Below are 21,891 nucleotides of genomic sequence, written 5' to 3'. Positions count from 1 at the left end.
GGAGAGGCCACAGCAGTTAGAGGCCCGCGTCCGCAAAAAAAAAAAAAAAAATAATAATAATAATAATAATTGCGAAGTTCTTTTATTTCTTGGCTATTTTCCCAGGGGCAGTTTAATAGTTTACATTTACCAGCTGTGCTTCAGAGGGACTGAGTCAAATTAAAGTGACATGAACAAGGAGGTAAAAACTAAGGAAATCTGAATAAACTATAGACTTCAGATAATAATGAATCAATGTTGGTTCATTAATTGTAATAAAGGTACTATACCTATATAAGATCTTACTAATAGGGAAAACTGTAGGGGGGAGGCTGGTATTTTAACCTATGTGTTATCTGCTGAATTTTTCTGTAAATCTAAAGCTGTTCTTAAAAAGCTTATTAATTTAAAAAAAAGATAGGGGAGTACAGAGCAAAGATGGTAAAACGTCAACATAGAATAGGAGTAAAGGGTAAATAGTTTTGTACAGTTCTTGCAACTTTTCTCTAAGTTTGATTTCAAGCCCGAAATTTTAAAAATATATAACTGCTTATCCCTCTTTTGAACCACATCTACCCTAAATGCCCACAAATAATCTTGCAATGTACTATAATAAGGGGATGTTATCATTGTTATTAAATAAGGTTCTTTCCCGCCAATGGGAATCTCAAATGGCCTGTTACTCGGTGGAATCCGGGCTCTCAACATCCGGGAAGGGGACAGGGCTGACCAAGGATAGCCAGAGGCTGGCTGTTCCCCAGCCAGGTAAATAAAGGTGCAAGTGCCATCCAACAGGTATATCCTAGAAGCCGTTTGGGTTTTAAAAAGGTATCTTGAGCCTCTGTCCCCTCTGGTATCGGTTTTCGAAGGACCCCTCATTCCCTATAGTCTGCTGCCCACCATCTCCTCCGTAACCACCAACTTCTTAGAGGTGCCTTCTGGGGCTGGGAAGAGGTGGACCTGCACGCAGGGACCAATACCTTAGCCCACGGTTTTAAAAGAAAGTATCAAAAGAGCAACGAAGAGCAGTTAACAGGTTTCTTGAAGCAATTTTTTGTTTGTTTTCTTACAGGCTCTACTTTGTGGCTTTGACTCTTGGCCAATCATTGCGCCTTAATTACGTGTCTGCTGGAGGAGTAGAACTCCAGGCTGTCTACAAATGCAATAAAATTCCCTTTAGAATTAGGTGAAAGCTTCCAGCATAGATTTCCCTTTCCTTTCATCACAGACTCCAAGCAGTTGGACATGTACTTGGCAAGGGCTGGAACTGTGATCACACAGAGTATTTGGATGTCCTACTTTCTCTAGGGCATCTCTGGGAGAGAGGAATCCCTGCCAGACAGCCAGATTCTCATCGCACTCTCCAAGTTTTAAGATGATAAAATTACCTTGAAGTGCAGATGAGATGTTATCATTGTTTATCCAAAGTCTAAGTCCAAACAGTGACTGAATAGCAAAGTTTCTCAGAATTAGGAAAGGAGGCTTAAAGTAGTTCTTTAGCTTGTTTTTTATGTCAAGCCTATCAAGGGAGCCAGTTTAGAAAGGATAAAAGTGACTGCTCACCTATTGTATTATTGTCCCAAGGTGACAAGACACAAGACATTTGTTTGAATTTAAAGCATAGGCATTTTCTCTATTTTTCCCTAAAAGCAAGCAAACTAAGATGAAGTGCTCTGGAAAACTTCCAATTTGGGGTCACTGGAGTCAGCTGTACTGTAGTTTGGTGAATTTTGCAGAATTTTGCAGAGCTCGTTACAATTGGCCATCTCTGAATTAGAAATAGGTCAAGACCTTGGAAGATGATGGAAAGCATGTTTTCTCACATGTCATGAGAAATGGCTCATCTGCATTGTTACTCTGCTTGTTAGATAAAAATGATGGATGCCTGAACTCCATCCCAGATTTAGTGAATGTGAATCTTTGGGGCCAGGACTGGGGAATCTCTCTTAATCCAGAGGCTCTGGTGATTATTATGCTCACTGAAGTTTGAGGATGATCTTTGCTCTACATTCCTCGGGCATTGTATAATCATTAGAAATGTGGAGAACTTTAAATGAGTACCAATATCTCTGTGAGCCTTAGAGTGAATTTTCTCAGTTGATTTGGGCTAAATAGGTGCTCTTTTGAGCCTTCATGTCTTGCCAGCTCTTTGCCAGACCTAAGCCTCCTGTTGAGGATGGAGATAGAGACCACACCCTGCCCTCACTGGCCCATGGGTGACCTAGGAGACAAATGGGGAGAAGAACGTGACCCCCATCTCACGCTTCTGAATGGCCAGTTGCCCTACACCGTCTCATAAAGCATTACAAATGTCTGTCCCTGTACTCTCAAAGTGAACATCCTAAACAAAAACTTCATCAGAGACATCACTTTTAGTGATATGGGCTTTTAACTTTTTTTTCTTTTCATGTTATTTGCTTCAATGTTTATTGTACCAAAAAAAATATTATGGCAGTAAAATCACATTTAAAATTTAGAAAATAAAATAGAAGAGAAAAACCATGTATTGTCCCACAGCATAAACCGTGCCAGTGTTAGCATTTTGATATATTTCTTGTCATAGGTTTGGGATTTTTTTTCCCCCTCTTTAAATAGTTGCAGTTACAGTATATTACAATTTCTACCACATTATTCTAGATTCTTCTTGAACATTATTTTAAATATCTGTAGAATTTATGCAGCCACTCCTCCATTACCTTTTGAGGGAACTTGTTTCCAATCTTTAATTATTTATAAATAATTTTTCAGGCAAACCTTTATACATAAAACATTTTCTGCCTTTAGAATTATTTCCTTAGGATTTTCAGAAGTGGAATTACTTGGTCAAAAAGTAGCAGTTGTTTTTTGAAACATTTGTACAGATTAATGCAATTTCAATCTGGGCATAATAGGTGGTCCCTAAGCTTTATTCCTTTTTTAAATAATTTATTTATTTTTGGCTGCGTTGGGTCATTGTTGCTGCGCGCGGGCTTCCTCTAGTTGCGGCGAGCGGGGGCTACTCTTCATTGCGATGCTCGGGCTTCTCATTGCGGTGGCTTCTCTTGTTGCAGAGCACGGGCTCTAGGCACACGGGCTTCAGTAGTTGCAGCACGTGGGCTCAGTAGTTGTGGCTCGCAGGCTTAGTTGCTCCACGGCATGTGGGATCTTCCCGGAACAGGGCTTAAACCTGTGTCCCCTGTATTGGCAGGCAGGTTCTTAACGACTGTGCCACCAGGGAAGTCCCCTAAACTTCATTTTTTTTTTTTGCGGTACGCGGGCCTCTCACTGTTGTGGCCTCTCCCATTGCGGAGCACGGGCTCCGGACGCGCAGGTTCAGCGGCCATGGCTCATGGGCCCAGCCACTCCGCGGCATATGGGATCTTCCCGGACCGGGGCACGAACCCTTGTCCCTTGCATCGGCAGGCGGACTCTCAACCACTGCGCCACCAGGGAAGCCCTAAACTTTATTCTTAAACACTTAAAGAATCAATCACTAAAATAGTCATGAATTTTAGTGTTTTATATATATATATATATATATATATATACATATGTGTACATGTGTATACATGTGTATAAACAATTCAGTAATTATCATCCTTCAGTGACAACTCCATGAATCAGTTTATGTAGACTTGTTAGTGGAAGAATCATGCAACAGAGCCTTTTGCTGCTGTGAATAGAATAAATGCTGTGATTATTCAATCTAACGGCTTCTTATTGCATGCCTCCCTGATGGCAGGCACTGCGCAAGAGAGTAAGATACACATATTCCCTCTGAACACCCCTAGAATTCACAGACTAGGAGAGTGCTGGTGAAGAGAGAAAGAAACAAGTACAAGATAATATGGTGAGTGCTGGGTAGTATTCTTTACCTCTGATTTAGGGATATCTAATTTCAACTTAAGCAGTCAGGGAAGGCTTCTGGGAAAAGTAATGTCTAAGCTGGGACCTGAAAAGATGAATGCTAAGGCCTGGCACCTTTACATTATCCCAGGGGCCAATGAAAACGTCCTGGAAAGAAAATAGTTGAGCAGTTTTTTGAAAGTTAAATATGGAGTTACCATATGACTTAGCAATTCATTCCTAGGTACATACCTCAAAGAATTGAAAATATATGTTCACACAAAAACTTGTACACAAATATTCATAGCAGCATTATTCATAATAGCCAAAGAAATGGAAATAACCCAAATGTCCACCAGCTGATGAATGGATAAAGAAAATGTGGGCTATCCATTCGGGACTTCCCTGGTGGTGCAGTCGTTAAGAATCTGCCTGCCAATGCAGGAGACGCAGGTTTGAGCCCTGGTCCGGGAAGACACCACATGCCGCGGAGCAACTAAGCCTGTGCACCACAACTACTGAGCCTGTGCTCTAGAGCCCACGTGCCGTGACTACTGAGCACGCGTGCCGCAACTACTGAGGACCGTATGCCTAGAGCCCATGCTCCACAACCAAAAGAGGCCACCGCAGTGAGAAGCCCGTGCACCACAACGAAGAGTAGCTCCTGCTCACTGCAACTAGAGAAAACCAGCACACAGCAGTGAAGACCCAATGCAGCCTAAATAAACAAACAAACAAACAAATAAATAAATAAAATGTGGTCTATCCATACAATGGAATGTTATTCAGCCTTAAAAAGAAATCCAGTACTGTTTCATGCTACAACATGGATGAATGTTGAAAACGTTATGTTAAGTGAAAGAATCCAGGCACAAAAGACCACATGTTGTATGATTTCATTTATATGAAATGTCTAAAACAGGTAAATCCATAGAGAGAGTGTAGATTAGTGGTGGTTGGGGGCTGGGGGTAAGGAAGAATTCTGAGTGTCTACTAATGGCTATGAGGTTTCTTTCAATGTTAGGTAGTGGTGATGGTCACATGACATCATAAATTATAGACTTTAAAATGGTGACTTTTGTGTTACATAAATTTTACCTCACTTTTTTTAATTAAAAAAAAAAATCCTGGAGCAAGAGTTCAGCACTTTCGAGAAACTGAATGAAACTGAATTACAGGAAAGCCTGAAACAGAGAATGAATGGGGAGTGGTCAGCCATGAGCCGAAAAGGTAACTGGGCCAGATTTTGAAGGGCTGTAAAAACTATATTAGGGAGTTTGGCTTTATGCTGGGGGCAAAAAGATGCCATTGGAGGAGATTTAGTAGAAGATGACCTGACCTGATGTTGTGTTTTCTGGTATCTTCTGATTACAAAGGAAGGGAACAAAGAGGTTTTTCACCAACGAGCTGTCAATCAGTTCAGGACTATTGCAAACTGACCTGAGGTAACTTGGTCATGCATAACACTTAGCTTCTTTTTGAAAGATAGCAATAATTGCTCAAGGAGTTTAAGGTGGGAGAGCAAGTTACCTACCCATCCACCCAACTCAGTCGTGATATGTAAATCGTTATAATAGTAAGTCTCGGACCAAATTCTGCTGCATATTTTCCAAAAGAAAAATCCCATTAGAAAGCAGAACACACGGGAATTCCCTGGTGGTCCAGTGGTTAGAACTCGATGCTTTCATTGATGGGGCTTGGGTTCAATCCCTGGTGGGGAACTAAGATCCCCCAAGCCTCTTGGTGGAGCCAAAAAAAAAAAAAAAATGTGTCATGAAAGAGTAGGATCATGAAGTACTTAGGCTCATGGCAATGAGTTAGGCTGCCTGGGTTCCTGTCCTGGTTTGGACAACCTTCAGCTTCTCAGTTTTTTCATTTTTAATATGGGCTTTTTTTTTTTTTAAGATCAAATGAATTAACACAAAGTCCTTAGAAAATGCCTGGTACATAGTAAAGCCTCAATAAACACCATTAAGCTCAATGAGGTTCCCAGTTCTCTGGTTTCTTTAGGTGCTTCAACCACTTCAACCTGCATGAAAGGTTCCCTTGAGACCCACACAGTCACCTCCGGTGGTAACACCTTACATAACTGCAGTATGAAATATTTTACAGTAAATTATAAGAATATGTCAGTAATTTTCAGGAGACATACATGATGTCTCTCCTGCTAATACCATTACTGCAATTTTTAATTTATCACTAGTGCATTTTACACTTGACACTCAATAAAATATTCTCAACAGCATCGCTATAATTTTAGCTCTTTACAGCATTATTATTTGTAGTTATTACACTATAAATCCTAGCCACAACATTTATTCCTCTTTATGGTATTATAATTTTTATGTTCTTAAACCTTGTCATACCTGAAAAATGTAACAGAATGCAGACACACATGTAATGTTGTTTTTGGAAAATAATGGACTTTTGTTTCTGTCATTCAGGGGCTCAAATTCTTTAGTGGAGTGGCTGGTGAATTGTAAGATGAGAAAATTTGAGTTTCCTGATAATTAATTACTTCACTTGATAGGTGAAGAAAAATGCCTTGTCCAAGATCACCGACACCCAAAATTAACCCATCTTCTGATTTTCAAGAAATCTCTCCATGCACTAGCTATGGCTGAACTATCTAGCTTACTCTTGTCGGTTTGCCAATTAGATGTTTATTTGTGCACCTCTAATTAAATATATATATCCATTCTAGACATTAATATCTCCATTCTAGACATTGGAGATGCAGTAATGAACAAAACACACAAAAATGCCTGTCATCATGAAACATATTGTGTTTGGGGGAAAAAGGCAATAAACAAAAAAGACAGGTAAAATACTTAGTATTTTAGATTTTTCTAAGGGGGGAAAAGTATGTACAAGAGTAGAGAGGGTCAGGGTAGTATGGAAGTTTAAATTTTTCAGTGGGATGATCAAGAAAAACCTTACCAAGGAGACTATAATGTCCTTGATGCCAGTGTCTACCATGCCCTTATCATGTTTATATATATCTTGCCATATTTAGCACAGTGCTTTGAACGTAGAAGACATACATTGAATTTAATATTTTTATAAATTGACACTTGGAATATAAACAAGCTAAGAAACCCCTATTATTCAAACAGAATGCAAAGAATCATAGAATTTCCATTAAGTCCTTAAATATGAAATAAACTTTGACCATTAGTTATTGTTTTCCTTATTTTTATTTTTGTTAGGAGTTTCACGTAAATAGATATGGTATATTTGACATATGTATTATTTGCCCAAAATTAACATTAAAAAAGAAACAAGTATATTTTAATAATTGGTAGCTCCTCATACAAACATAGCTTAGGTTGAATTTCTCTTCTGAAACTCTAGAAAATCAGTCAATACGTCATGCCTGGAAGTAAGGGAAGAACTTTTCTCAGAGATTAGTTTAGAATAAACCAGATAAGCCACATACATGGGAAGATTTCCAAGCCGATTTCTTTCCCCTATAAGAACTTTCCCCTGTAAGAACCAGAATATTCTGATTCCTTGGTGCTCTTCTCGTTTTTACCTAAGCATTCCGAGACAGGAAGGGATGACAATTACCAAAAAAGAGTTTGTTAAACGTATCTTGCCAACAAGATTTTTCTCTTACAGAATGAAACACCTAGTTCATTTATACAATTAACAGGTATTTCTTAAGAGCTTCCCATGTGTGGGTCCCAGTGGGGCAATGAGAATATAAGAGGACCATATAAGAACTCACACTACTCATGCCCATCATCCAGGAAAAAGAGCAATCCCCTTTCTTTTGTGTGTCTTCATTAAACAGTAGTTTGTGATGGCTAATGCATATCATTTGGTAGTGCAGTGGAGAGCCTCCAATCTTACAATTAGAATACCTGCTTCTTGGCTGCATCTCTGTTATTGTTTTAATTTTTTAAAAATTAAAATTTTTAATTTAAAAAAATTTAATTTTTAAAAAATTTTTTAAAAAATGTATGTAATTCATATATCATACAATTCATCCTTTTAAAGTGTACAGTTCAGAGGTTTTTAAATATTCACAGAGGAGTGTAACCATCACCACTCTCTAATTTCAGAACACTTTCATCATTCCCCAAACAATCCCTGTATCTATTAGCAGTCAACTCTCATTTCACCCCAACATCCCACTAACTCAAAGCAGTCACTAATCTACTTTCAGTTTCTATAGATTTGATTTTCTTGTTCTGAACACTTCATATAAATGAAATCATATGTGGTTATATGCAGCCTTTTGTGTCTGGATTCTTTCACTTAGCATAACGTATCAAGATTCATCCATGCTATAGCATGTACCAGTACTCCATTCCTTTTTTTGACTGTATAATATTCCATTGTATGGATATACCACTTTTGTTTAACCATTCATCAGTTGATGGGCATTTGGACTGTTTCCACCTTTAGCTATTTGAATAATGCTTCTATGAAGTTTTTGTGTGAGTGTATGTTTTCAATTCTCTTGAGTATACATAGGAGTGGAACAGCTAAGTTATATGGTAACTCTATGTTTAACATTTTTAGGAACTCCAAACTGTTTTTCAAAGTGACTGAACCATTTTATATTCCCACCAGCAGTGTATGATGGATTCCAATTTCTCCACATCCTTCCTTGCCAACACTTGTTATTGTCTATCTTTTTGATTACAGCTTTCCTTAGTGGGTATGAAGTGGTACCTCATTGTGGTTTTAATTTGCATTTCCCTAATGATTAATGATATTGAGCATCTTTTCATGTACTTACTGGCCATATGTATATATTCTTTGAAAAATATCTGTTCAAATACTTTGTCCATTTTAAAATTGGATTATTGGTGTTTTTTTTTAATTATCATGTTATGTAAGTACTTTATATATTCTAAGTAGTAGTCTCCTATCAGATATATAATTTCCAAATATTTTCTCCCATTCTGTAGTTTGTCTTTCACTTTCTTGATAGTATCGTTTGAAGCAAAAAAGTTTTCAGTTTTGATGAAGTGCAATTTATTTTTTCTTTGGTTGCTATGCTTTTGGTGTTGTATTTAAGAAACCATTACAGGGAACTCTCTGGCAGTCCAGTGGTTAGGACTCTGGGCTTCCACTGTTCGGGGCCACAGATCAAATCTTCCACTTAGTTCCTGGTCAGGGAACTAAGATCCCACAAGCTGTGTGGCACGGACAGAAAAAAAGAAAAGAAACCATTGCTCATGAAGGTTTACGCCTATGTTTTCTTCTAAGACTTTTATAGTTTAGACCTTACATTTAGGCCTTTGATTGATTTTGAGTTAATTTTTACATATGATGTGATGGTTAATTTTATGTGTCAACTTGACCATGCTAAGAGATGCCTAGATAGCTGGTAAAACCTTATATTTGGGTGTGTCCATGAGGGGGTATCCAGAAGAGATTAGCATTTGAATCATAGACTGAGTAAAGAAGATCACCCTCACCAAATCAGGTGAGCATCATTCAATCCGTTGAGGCCCTGAATAGAACAAAGAGGCAGAGGAAGGGCAAATTTGCTCTTCTGTTCAATCTGGGACATCCGTCTTTTCATTCCCCTGGACACTGGCACTTCTAGTTCTTGGGCCTTTGGAGTCAAGCTGGACTTATACCATCAGCCCCAGCAGTCCTCAGACCTTTGGATTCTTACACCATTAGCTTCCCTCATTCTCAGGCCTTTAGGTTTGGACTAGAACTATACCACTGGCTTCCCTGGGCCTCCAGCTGGCCTCCACCTTGGCCTCCATAATCATGTGAGCCAATCCTTCATAACGAATCTCTATATGTCTATGTATATCCTATTGGTTCTTCCTCTCTGGAGAACCCTGACAGATATAGGTAGGGTTCCAACTTCATTCTTTTGCACACAAGTATTCAGTTGTCCCAGTACCATTTGTTAAAAGGACTATTCTTTTCCCCATTGAATTGTCTTGGCACCCTTGTAGAAATCAACTGACCATAAGTGTAATAATTGATTTCTGAACTCTCAATTCAGTTCCATTGATCTATATATCTACCTTTATACTAATACCTTGCTAAGTGGATTACTGTAGCTTTGTAGTAACTTTTGAAATTAGGAAGTGTGATTCCAACTTTGCTCTTCTTTTTCCAGAATATTTTGACGAGCTTCCCTGGTGGCGCAGTGGTTAAGAATCTGCCTGCCAGTGCAGGAGACACGGGTTCAAGCCCTGGTCCGCGAAGATCCCACATGCCACGGAGCAACTAAGCCCACGCCCCACAGTTACTGAACCTGTGCTCTAGAGCCTGCGAGCCACAACTACTGAAGCCCACGCACCTGGAGCCCCTGCGCACCGCAACAAAGAGTAGCCCCGGCTCTCTGCAACTAGAGAAAGCCCGCATGCAACAATGAAGACCCAACACAGCCAAAAATAAATAAAATAAATTTTAAAAAATTTAAAAAAAAAGAATGTTTTGGCTATTCTGGGTCCCTCAAATTTCCATATGAATTTTAGGATCAACTGGTCAATTTCTGCAAAAAAGGCACGTGGGATTTTGATAGGATTGCATTGAATCTATTGATCAATTTGAAGAGTATTGCCATCTTAACAATATTAAAATTTCCAATCCATGAACACAAGATGTCTCACAATTTATTTAGATCTTTCCTGGAACATTCGCCCAGCCTTACCATTTGCATCCGTCTAGATTTCTAGAAATATGTTGGACCTTTTCAAAGCCTCCTATGAATATCTTACTCCCCAGCTTTTCCTTCTAAATTTTGTGGTCAGTTTCTTGTTTGTCTCAATTGTTATCACTGCCTCAGGCAGTTGTGATATTAAACAATTGCTCTTGATTGTTTTTGACAAATGTTCCTGCGGAAAAAGCTGTTCTGAGTCAGGTCAAATAAAGACAAGGCCTTAGAACAGAGTTTTCCAGGGAACGGCCTGACATGTCAAATAATGACAATTCTCTGAGAATGGTGTTCTGGGGAGTTCCAACCCCTTTCTTCCCCTTCCAGTGGCTGCCAGACTGCGGGTTTTCACCGTGAATGCGGTGCCGTTTGTTTCAAGGCTGCTGTGGAGCTGGGGAGAAGGCGTAGGAATAGGGCAAGTGAAAATGCCACAAAGTTCACTGTGCTTACTAAGATTCAGCCATTTTTTATACATAAATGCTCCCCTTTGGTTAATTTCTGGAGTTCTGTAAAAGTTATCTTGACAATTTTTGCCAGTGTTCACGTTCTTTGCCCGGAAGAGCAGCTTTTCAGAGGTCCTTACTCCACCATTCCCACTGTTGTCACTGCCTCTCCACTTCTATCTTGCTGTTTAATTTTGAGCAAATCACTTAATTTCTCTGAACCTCCATTTCTCCATTTGGAGAAAGAAGATAATAATTCCCCAGAAAACTGTAAAGATCAAATTACACACACACACACACACACACACACACACACACACACACACACACGAGTGTAATTGCTGTGCCCATTGTTAGGGAGGATTTAAGTTCTCTACATTCTATCTCATGTCAATCCTAGTTCTTTAACCTTTCCTGGTGTGTGAATCCATCTCATTATTTTTGATTGTTCAAACGATTTATCATTTTAGATAGTATTGATTTTTTAATATAAATATTTTATTTATTTTTATTTTATTTTTTGGCCGCACTGTGTGGCATGTGGGATCTTAGTTCCCTGACCAGGGATCAAACCCATGCCCCTCGCACTGGAAGCACGGAGTCTTAACCACTAGACAGCCAGGGAAGTCTCAGTATTGATTATTGAGAATTGTCTCTCTCACCCTAGAGTCCAGACTATAGGGAATTGGGAAAGCTCCTTTGTCTCCCTTTGCAGTAGAATGAGGAATAAATCAAGAATTTTTGAAGCAAAGAGCAGTAAAGTGATTTGTCTAAGGTTACACAGCTAATAATTTGAAGACTCAGTACTGATTCCCTGGCCTGACGGACTTGCTAGTTCCATTATGTCATTTGGTCTCGCCAAAGGTTAGGGAGTGGGAATCACAAAGTTCTTTTGGTATAACTTATTCTCCATCATGTGTATTATTTTCAGAGACAGGGGGAAAGGTGGATAATCTGACCCAAAGCTATAAAATAAAAGTAACATTTTATTTAGAATTGATGCACGATTAGTTCCAGCTTAGTAAATGTCAGTAAGGAATTATTTGGCTTCTTAAAATTCCTGATTAGTGTATTGTCAATGAAAGATGAAACTTACAAAGTGGACTAGGAAATTTTCCCAGAAGTCTATAGCTGCTGAGCTAAGTTGCCAAGGATCACTATTACTTTCTTCCTTTCAACCCATAAAGCGTGAATCATTGCACAAATAGCCCAGGTAATTAGTGCACAGTTACCTTTTGACCTAGTATGACACTTGTTTGGCCTCAATTCACTGGTCTCAATGTTCATCGCTAGCACTTTTTATGCCCCAATTTTTTCGTTATTAAGTTTACTTTATTCCTCAGTTTGCTGAGTGTGCCTTGGAGTCGTTTTTACAGAAATGGTATAAAGGTGGTAGATTTTCTGGGCCCTTGAATAACTGAGAATGCATTCCTGTTGGTTTCCAGTATGACCACCTCAGCTGGGCATTGATGCTTGGATCACAGGCCCTTCCCTTTCAAGGTGTGGATAAGGTACAGACATTCCACTTATGAATATAGAGCTGCAACATTTCACAAGTCCTATAGGAAGAATCTGTGTAGATTACAAGAGGGGCAGCACAGAAAGTCTCAGGCCCTGGTTTAAGTGTTTTAGATGCTTCTGAGGGTATCCACTGGTGTCTTTAAAAGTCTACTGAACAGTAGTGACTCTGGACTGGGTGGGATAGAAGGTTGGAAAAACAATCACTTTCCCTGGCAACATGAGTAAAACCTCCCCAAATAAACTGCCCTCCCTTTGTTGCAGTTTCAGGTTCAAATAATCCCAAAGTACAAAGATCTGAGGTCTAGTCTCCTCCCAACAATGGAGAGGCATGGAGCCTGGGGCCTAGTCAGACCCAGTGCAAGACGGAGCCTAAAGTTCATTAACTCTTGCAGTGGACACTCCAAGGCCAATAAATGTCCGTATAATTTAATGATCCATGTTCATTTCTATGACATAAGCAATGCCTGTGGCTTAGCATGCCACATTGTAATAATAATAATAGCTAACACGTTCTAAGTGTTTACACATATTAACTCATTTAATTCTCACAATAACGTTAGGAGGCAATAGCTCTTATACCATTCCCATCTTATAGATGAAGAGACTAAAGCAAAGAAAGGACAAATCATCTGCCCAAAGTTACACCCTTAGCAAGTAGCAGAACGTGCAATAAAATTGGTAGAGGCTGATATGGAAGAATTTGCTTCTCCCCACCACACTATATTGTTATAATGACATAGTAAAACTTTATCAATGTAAATATCTTTAAAGTTGCTATTGTATTATCTGTAAAAAGGAGAGTTAACTGATTCTGACTAGAAAGAATACTGTAGGAAAATGTTAATGAACACATTCAGGAATAAAGACTGACTTTTTCCTTCGACATAATTGAAGTCCCTTTACCTGGGTTGACCTGCTTCTGCCCCCTGCTGTTACATCACCCCCTTCCCCTTTTGTGACTACTTCCCTTCCTTATAAACGCATTTCTCGGGCTTCCCTGGTGGCTCAGTGGTTGAGAGTCCGCCTGTCGATGCAGGGGACATGGGTTTGAGCCCTGGTCCGGGAAGATCCCACGTGCCATGGAGCAACTAAGCCCGTGCGCCACAACTACTGAGCCCACGTGCCACAACTACTGAAGCTCGCGTACCTAGAGCCCGTGCTCCACAACAAGAGAAGCCACCACATTAAGAAGCCCACGCACCGCAATGAAGAGTAGCCCCCACTCACCGCAATTAGAGAAAGCCCGCCTGCAGCAACGAAGACCCAACGCAGCCAAAAATAAATTTATTTTTTTAAAAATCAGTTTTTAAAGCCCTACTCTTACAAGGGGAAAGCAGTTGGAAGCAGAATTTGGTTCAGGTGTAACCCTGCTGATGCACCTGCCTCACCCTTTCCCTCTGCTCACCTGCTGACATTGCGTCCAATCTCTGGGCTCCGTGATCCCATCCTTAGTTCCTGTCCAGTGGTCCCTTTGGTCTTAGTGCTTTGTGTTTGTCCAGGATGAGGGCCTTGAAGCTCCTCTACATTAAATTCAGTTCTGATTGTGTCTTTGCCATGGTATATCGTTTCCTTAAATAATATTCTGTGTCTCACCCTGGACCCTAGAACCCACCACTCTCTCCTTTCCTTTTGGCTCAGCAAAACTTCAGCCATTCTACCTTCCCTTCACCCATCTGGACAGAAATAAAACCCGTTTATTTATCCCTTCAACAAATACTTACTAAAGGTCTACTAAGAACCAGGCACTGTTTTAGGCCCAGAGAACAAAACAGACCAAAACTATGCCCTCATATGGAACCTACATTCTAGTGGAGGAAGGAAGAAAACAAAATAAATAGGCCAATATACAGTCTGATAGATGGGGATAGATTGCTACCGAGAAAAATAAAGCTTGTCTCTCGGAGCTTCTGGGTCCACATCCAAGAGGAAGTGACTGGGACTAAGAGAAACCAAGAGGTAGAGATTCATTGTGACTCCTGAGAGATGACCAGAGAATACTTTTCCAGTAGGAGAAACAAATACCTATTGCACCAAATCAAGCTGGTGCAAGTGATTAAGTTCTTTCCAGGAAGGAGAATAAGCAAAGTGTCATTGGACCTTCTCAGAAAATAAGTGAATGTGATCGTCTGATAGTAAAGATAAGTACTTCTCTGAGAACCAGTATCCTGATTTCTGGCTGGGTGGCCTGCGTGCTGCTACTAATGAGATTCCAGGGACGGGAAGCTTCAGGGTGTAATTTGTTATCTTCACCAAGACAGTCTATGTTGCAGTTTACAAAGGCATTTACGACGTTGCGTGACTGTTCCAACCGGCTCTAATTGTCAGGCACATGTTCAGTGTCAGTGTCAGTGCTGGTGTTTGGTAGAGTTTGGATGGAGCAGCTGCCACGAAGGAGGGAAGGAATGGAGATTCTCTGTGCCCCTCCCACCTCGCCCCTACCCCAGGCTCAGGCCCTAAATATCCCAGAACTGTACTTAAATTCCCCTGGACCCTTCATCCTGCTCAACCTTCCCCTGGAGCAGGGATAGGGGAGTCTGTTCCAAAATTGTCCTCACTCCATTATTTACCTTTCATTCAAAAAAACATTTCATTCTTTCATGGTAGGGAATTGCAGAAGCAAAATAATCTGATGAAATGATCTCACTCTTGGCCATTCTCAAACTTGAGCGTTCACATCAGACACGTGAGGGAGCAAAATGGTCATTCCTGGGCCCCGGGCCAGATCTACTTAGTCAACATCTCTGCGGCAGATCCAAGTAGCTGGTATGGTCACTGAAGACTGAAAATCCCTGGTCTATTCCATACCTGGGACTTCCCAATGCCTTTATACAACAGGCACTTGTTCTGCAAAGTGCCCTGATAAGACACACATGGAACCTTGTTAAACAAATTCGTTCACAGGCCCCATCCAAACTCCTGAATCAGAATCCCCAAGACAAAGGCCTGAGAATCTGTCTTTTTAACCAGCTTCTTGTGTTTTTTTGTTTTGTTTTGTCTTTTAATCAGAGAAGTCTGAGCATGCTCCTAGGTGATTTTAAAAATATAGGACAGGGAAGCCAGACTAGCAGAGAACACACATCATAGATAAGCCACAACTGGCTATTTCTGGATTAAGTATCCAATTCCAGTTCAGTCTGCTGTGGCCAGTTAGGATGGGGTCACATGGTATAAAATATGACCCTTTATATCATGGAAAGAAATGTCAGGAGTTCTGGAAACATAGCAAGGACAACAAAAAACAAAGGTGTGATCTAACTTCTGAGGAAAGGCTTGAGTAGTTTTCAATTTATTGCAAATAAAATTGGCAATTCCAAGATGAACGAAGTAAGAAAGGATGTGAAACGAGGGGACTTTGAGCTGGAAGCTAGAACACAAATAGATGTCACAGTCTGAGTTTTCGGTGGTGAACTTCGTGTTCCCCTTTGTCCTGAGTGGACAGCTGATTTTTGCAACGAATGGAGCTCTGCCCTAATCGGAACAATTGCTCAGAAGCAAATGAAATGGATATGTTATGGAAACTTGGATTCCACATTGCTTTCCCCATAAAACTCCTAAAAGTTATGCCGATGATGTAATAATCTCTGAAAGTGAATGGAGAGCCCACTTTTATCCAGTGATTACCTGGTACGATGCCAAACTATTTGGCCCTGAGGCATATCATGTGCTCCTCTAGACCACAGGTTCTCCAACTTTTTGGTTTTAGGACTCTTTGCACTATTAAAAAATTATTGAGAATTCAAGTGCTGTCGCTTATCTGGATTATATCTATTGAAATTTACTGTACCTGGATTTAAAGCAGATCTTTAACGTTTTAATTTCTTTATTCTCTTTAAAATAACAATAATAAATGTATATGTTGACAAATATTTTTCCAAAACATTCAGCGATAGAAGTGTCATTGTTTTACATTTTTTTGCAAGTATCGTTAATGTCTGGCTTAATAAAAGACAGCTGGGGGAATTCCCTGGTGGTCCAGTGGTTAGGACTCTGTACTTCCACTGCTGGGGGTCCGGGTTTGGTCCCTGGTCTGGGAACTAAGATCCCACAAGCTGCTTGGCGAGGCTAAAAAAAAAAAAAAAAGATAGACAGCTGGATTCTCATATCTGCTTCTGTCAGGTGTGACATCACATGTCAGGAAGCCTCTAGGAAATGCCACATAGCACCCTCATGAGGGCACGAGAGTGAAAAAGGCTTCAATGACTCCCTCAAAGAGTTTGGGGGATTCCCAGATGTCCCCAAACGATTATACATTCTGAAAACTGCCACTCTAGCTATTGCAGTTAGTAGGAATACAGGCCAGGCCTTGGAAAATGTAAATTATTTTTTCTTCTTAAATGTGAACAGTCTTGGGACTTCCCCGGTGGCACAGTGCTAAAGAATCCGCCTGCCAATGCGGGGGACACGGGTTCGAGCCCTGGTCCAGGAAGATCCCTTACTTGTGCCATGGAGCAACTAAGTCCATGCACAACTACTGAGCCTGCGCTCTAGAGCCCGCGAGCCACAACTACTGAGCCTGCGCGACTACAGCCCGCGCTCCGCAACAAGAGAAGCCACTGCAATGAGAAGACCGTGCGCTTCAACGAAGAGTAGCCCCCGCTCGCCACAACTAGAGAAAGTCCACGCGCAGCAACGAAGACCCAACGCAGCCAAAAATAAAATAGATCAATTAATTAATTTTAAAAGATGTAAACAATCTCTTGCTTGGGTCTTATAATATCCTCTTAGGCTTCAGCTTCATAACTCTCTCCATCCCCTCAACAAATTCATTCTCCACTGTTAACAGCCTCCTAAAACAGTGAGTTGACATTTATCGAGCAGTTTCCACATGCCAGGTCCTAGGCAAGGCACTCTGCATGCATTATCTCTTTTCGTCTTTATTCTGACCTGTAAGATGTTAGAAAATATATATACTGGTCTCTGTCCGTGGTTCCTGGCACAGAGCTCCTAAAACCACTGACATCTCCTAAGTGGTAAGAGCACTAGGAGTACCTTTCGTTCTAACACAGGGTCTTTAACCCCGGTTCCTAAATCCCTTGGAATTTCCTGGGTGATAGCCGTGTCTTTTCTTTTAGTCAGGTGACTCTGGGTGGGCTCCTGCATGGGGGCTGGTCACCAGCAAGATCAAACCATAATTAGAAGCTTGGAATTTTCAGCACCACCCTCCTTTCTCCAGAGACGGAAGAGGGGCTGGAAATGGGCTGGTGATCAATCATGCCTACGTGATGAAGCCGCCATAAAAATCCCCAAAGGACGGGGTTCTGAGAGCTTCCAGGTTGGTGAACACATGATGGTGCTGGGGGAAGGGCACACCCGGAGAGGGCATGGAAGCCACATAGCTTGCCCTATGCATCTCTTCCATCTGGATGTTCATCTCTATCCTTTATTATATCTTTTTATAATATACTGGTAAACGGTAAGTGAACTGTTTTCCTGAGTCCTCTGAGCTGCTGTAGCAAATTAATTGACTCTGAGGAAGGAAAGGGTCGTGTATAGCTCATCAGTCAGGAGGACAGGTGAAAACCTGGACTTGTGATTGGCATCTGAAGTGGAGTGGGAACAGTCTTGTAGGACTGAGCCCTTAACCTGTGGGATTTGATGCTATCTCCAGGCAGACAGTATCAGAACTGAGTTAAATTGTAAGACACACACAGCTGGTGTCACAGAGAATTACTTGGTGTGGGAAAAAACCCACACACCTCTGGTATCAGAAGTGTTCTGAGTGTGGCAGTAGTGTGAGACTAAAGGAGGACACAAGAGGAAAACTGAGGGTTTTTTTTGCACAACCCCGGAAGACAGGTAATATTATTATCCCTAATTTACTGATGAGGAAAACGAGACCTGGAGAAGGGCAGTAACGGGCCTCAAATTGCAGGGTAAGTAAATTGAAAAATCAGGAATCTAACCCAGACCTCATGCTTTTAATTGTTTGTTCTTTCTAAATAGTAAGTAGCTCATTTCAAGCTCACGTATCATTTCGAAGCAAACTTTCTCATTTTGTTACCGAACCAAACTTGGGTCCGCTTGCCTGCACGCAGTAAAGCCAAGACACCGGTTGTGATGAAGGAAAGTGAAGTGTTTATTGCAGGGCATCAAGCAAGGAGTCCAGGGCAGCTAATGCTTAAAAGACTGGCACTCCCCAGCGCTTTCAGGGAAAGGTTTTTAAAGACAAGGTGAGGGAGGCGGTTGTGAGGTGTGTGATCAGCTCGTGGATATTCTTTTGATTGGTTGGTGGTGACGTCATTGGGAGTCAACATCATCAACCTTCTGGTTCTAACCAGTCTGGGGTCTACAGGCTTGTGGGCAGCATACAGTTAATTTCTTCCACCTGGTGGGGGTTTCGGTATCTGCAAAACAGCTGAAAGGACGTGGCTCAGAAGATTATCTGTAGCCCTTGAGGAGGAACTAAAGGTCCTTGACTTTGTTTAATGGCTAAACTATTATTATTTTGTCTTGCTTGACTGTTTTTCATTCTTTCTGCATTTTCTCACTCCTCTGATTAAATTTACTCTTTGGAACTCAGGGAAGGCCTAGGAGGCTACAGTTTTTCTATAGACAAGAGGCAGGCGGAGGACATGGGGGTCAGGGGAGTCTGTTCTGGGAAGGTCCCGTGGGGTCCTGCTCAGTTACAATCTTATGCATTACATGTGCATTTTAAATTGTTTTAAGTTTTTGGAAGTTCAGTTCAGAAGATTGCATGTCTATTGGGAACCCTACAATTTGACGTTTTCTATTTTCTTGTGTTTTCATTAGGGCTGCTCTGTAGCCTGGCTTTGGAAAGTTTTCTGTTGTTCCAAGTCTCCCAGTTTGTGGTAATTTGTTACAGCAGCTCTAGGAAACTAATATACCATCCTTCAAGACCCGGCCCCAGATTGACCTCCTTTCTATGGCCTTCCCCCATCATTTAAGAAAGAAGTCTTTCTCCCTCCTCTGAACTCCAAGAATACTTGCTGTCTGTGCCGTTCCTGAGGGTTCAGCTTTTTATTTTGTGTATGTCAGCTTCTCCAGAAGGAAAGTCTTCTTTAATTCTTCCTTGAGTTTCTGCTTAGCTCCTAACTCAGTGATATTGGTGCAGGAAGAGTGGGGTGCGAGAGGATGGTCACGTTCCAGGTCTCAAGTGAGTCCCTGGGATGGCTGCCAGGTGAGGGCTCTTGGCTTCATACAGGACGGAATTCAAGAGTGAGCCGAAGTAGAGTGAAAGCAGATTTATTCAAGGAGATACACACTCCATAGACGGAGTATGGGCCATCTCAGAAAGTGAGAGTGGCCCTGAGATACGGGGTGGTTAGTTTTTATGGACTGGGTAATTTCATAGGCTAATGAGTGGGAAGATTATTCCAACTATTTCAGGGAAGGGGCGGAGATTTCCAGGAATTGGGTCACTTCCCACTTTTTGGCCTTTTATGGTCAGCCTCAGAACTGTCATGGTGCCTGTGGGTGTGTCATTTAGCATGCTGATGTATCACAATGAGCATAAAAGAGGCTCAAGGTCTAATGGAAGTTGACTTGTCCACCATCTTGGACTGGTTGGTTCTAACCAGTTTATGTTGTGTCCTCAATGGCTCTGTCATTCTTTTAAATGTGCCCTGCCCCCTTCCTGTCTCAATATATAAAGTGTTTAATACATAATTGTTGAATATGGTTTTCCCAATTCTTTCTTTCCATTTAATGAATCCACATTTAATGAATCCACTCAACAAACATTTATTGAGTGCCTACAATGTGTCAGCCATTATTTCTTACCTTTGGGATAAATCTCTGAACCAAAAAGACAAAATTCAGTCTTATGAAGCTTACTCTCTAATGAGAATGTAAGTTTCTGTATTGAAATTCACATGGCCTAGCTGCACATTTTAGACTAGTTTCTGTAGCTTTTCCCGTCCCTTTATTGTCCAGAGCCAGTTTCCAATGCTGGGGCTATCCTGGCATCTTTTCAGATCTTCTGCTTGAGTGCCAAGGCCGGGGGTGGGGGGGAAGTGATTTGAGGGGATCTCAGTTCTCACAGAATGGTTCTCTCACATAAGCCATCCTTGTGTCCTGAACTTCTCTCTGCCCATTGAAACATGTTTGTAAACTGTGTTGGAGCCAACTTCTGGAGATTTGATTTGTAAGTCTGGATGCAAGCGGAGAGAACAGGAAGGCACATGCAAGGCTGAGCACAGTGTTAGCCAGTGTTAGCTTTGGGCTAGTCCCAGACAGGTGGCTGGTGCCACTTTTGCCAGGACCATCATCTGTCCTCCATTGCTGCCAAAATAAGGAATTCTTGCCTTTTTAAGTGGGTACAAATGTTAGGCACCAGGACCACATATATGGGATAAGTAGGGTGTTTTTTGTTTTTTAAATCACAATTTGCCAAGAGCACTTTATTTTTTCTTTTCAACATCCTGTTCTGCAGCCTCCTTGGCCCTTTTTGCTGGGATGCCAAAGAGCCAGGCAATGGCGTGGGCCATGCGGAGCCTGGCGACCACCTTGAAGTTCTTCTCCTCCTCTGTGATGACTCTGGCTTTCTCCTCCTTATAGACGTTTCGTATGGGCATGACTGGTTCCGTCAGCTGGGTGGCCAATCTGAGCTCTTCAGCAGTGCTGTCTCCCTTCTTGAGGGTCGTGGGCTTCCTGGGGAAGAGGATGAACTTGGAGCGGTACTCCTTCTGCCGCTGCACGTTGGCCGGCAGGGACTCCGTGCGCTTGTTCCGCCGCCTCGGGTCCACTGAGATGCCAATGGTCCGGGGCACCTTCTTGTGGATGCCAGCCACCCTCAGCTCCTCCAGGCTGAAGCCCCTGCTGGCGCCCACCTTGGTGTGGTACCTGACCGTGGGGCATCTCACCACCGGCTGGAGGAGGCCAGACGTGGGGCGCGGGGCGATGAGGCGCGCCTTGGCCTGCCAGCCCTTGCGTCTGCGGATTTTGCCGGCCGGCTGGTTGAACCACGTGGCCCCGCGCCCCTGACGGCCCTTGTGGGAGTGGGGCTTCAGGATCATGCCATTCCGGCTGGACGCCGCGGCTGCGGCCGACTGGCCTCCTCCGAGTGCAAAGACAGGGTGTTGTTTTTTTTTTTAATAAATTTATTTATTTTATTTTTGGCTGCATTGGGTCTTTGTTCCTGCGAGCGGGCTTTCTCTAGTTGGGGGGAGCAGGGGCTCCTCTTCGTTGCGGTGCGTGGGTTTCTCATTGCAGTGGCTTCTCTTGTTGCGGAGCACGGGCTCTAGGGCGCACAGGCTTCAGTAGTTGTGGCACACGGGCTCAGTAATTGTGGCTCGCAGGCTCTACAGCGCTGGCTCAATAGTGGTGGCGCATGGGCTTAGTTGCTCCGCGGCATGTGGGATCTTCCCGGGCCAGGGCTCGAACCCGTGTCCCCAGCATTGGCAGGTTGATTCTTAACCACTGCACCACCAAGGAAGTCCCAGGCAGGGTGTATTTTTTTATAGGAAAAATACGTGGAACAAACAATGGTGATTGTTCTCTAGTCTCATTTTGATGTTTCGCTCT

At 41.9% G+C, this 21,891-nt stretch overlaps 1 pseudogene across 1 annotated transcript; it reads right to left on the bottom strand.

Annotated features, from left to right (window-relative positions):
* Nucleotides 1–20,731: 20,731 nt before the first annotated feature.
* On the bottom strand, nt 20,732–21,437 carry LOC113609899 (60S ribosomal protein L13 pseudogene; annotated as a pseudogene). Its single transcript, XR_003428860.1, has one exon. The product of XR_003428860.1 is annotated as a 60S ribosomal protein L13 pseudogene (transcript).
* Nucleotides 21,438–21,891: the final 454 nt, after the last annotated feature.

The sequence above is a fragment of the Aethalodelphis obliquidens genome, unplaced genomic scaffold (genome assembly GCF_003676395.1).
Source record: "Aethalodelphis obliquidens isolate GAN/ISIS:26980383/991018 unplaced genomic scaffold, ASM367639v1 scaffold59, whole genome shotgun sequence".
NCBI lineage: Eukaryota > Metazoa > Chordata > Mammalia > Artiodactyla > Delphinidae > Aethalodelphis > Aethalodelphis obliquidens.
The sequence above is the reverse complement of the archived record's forward strand: the minus strand, read 5'-3'. Positions and strand labels throughout refer to the sequence as shown.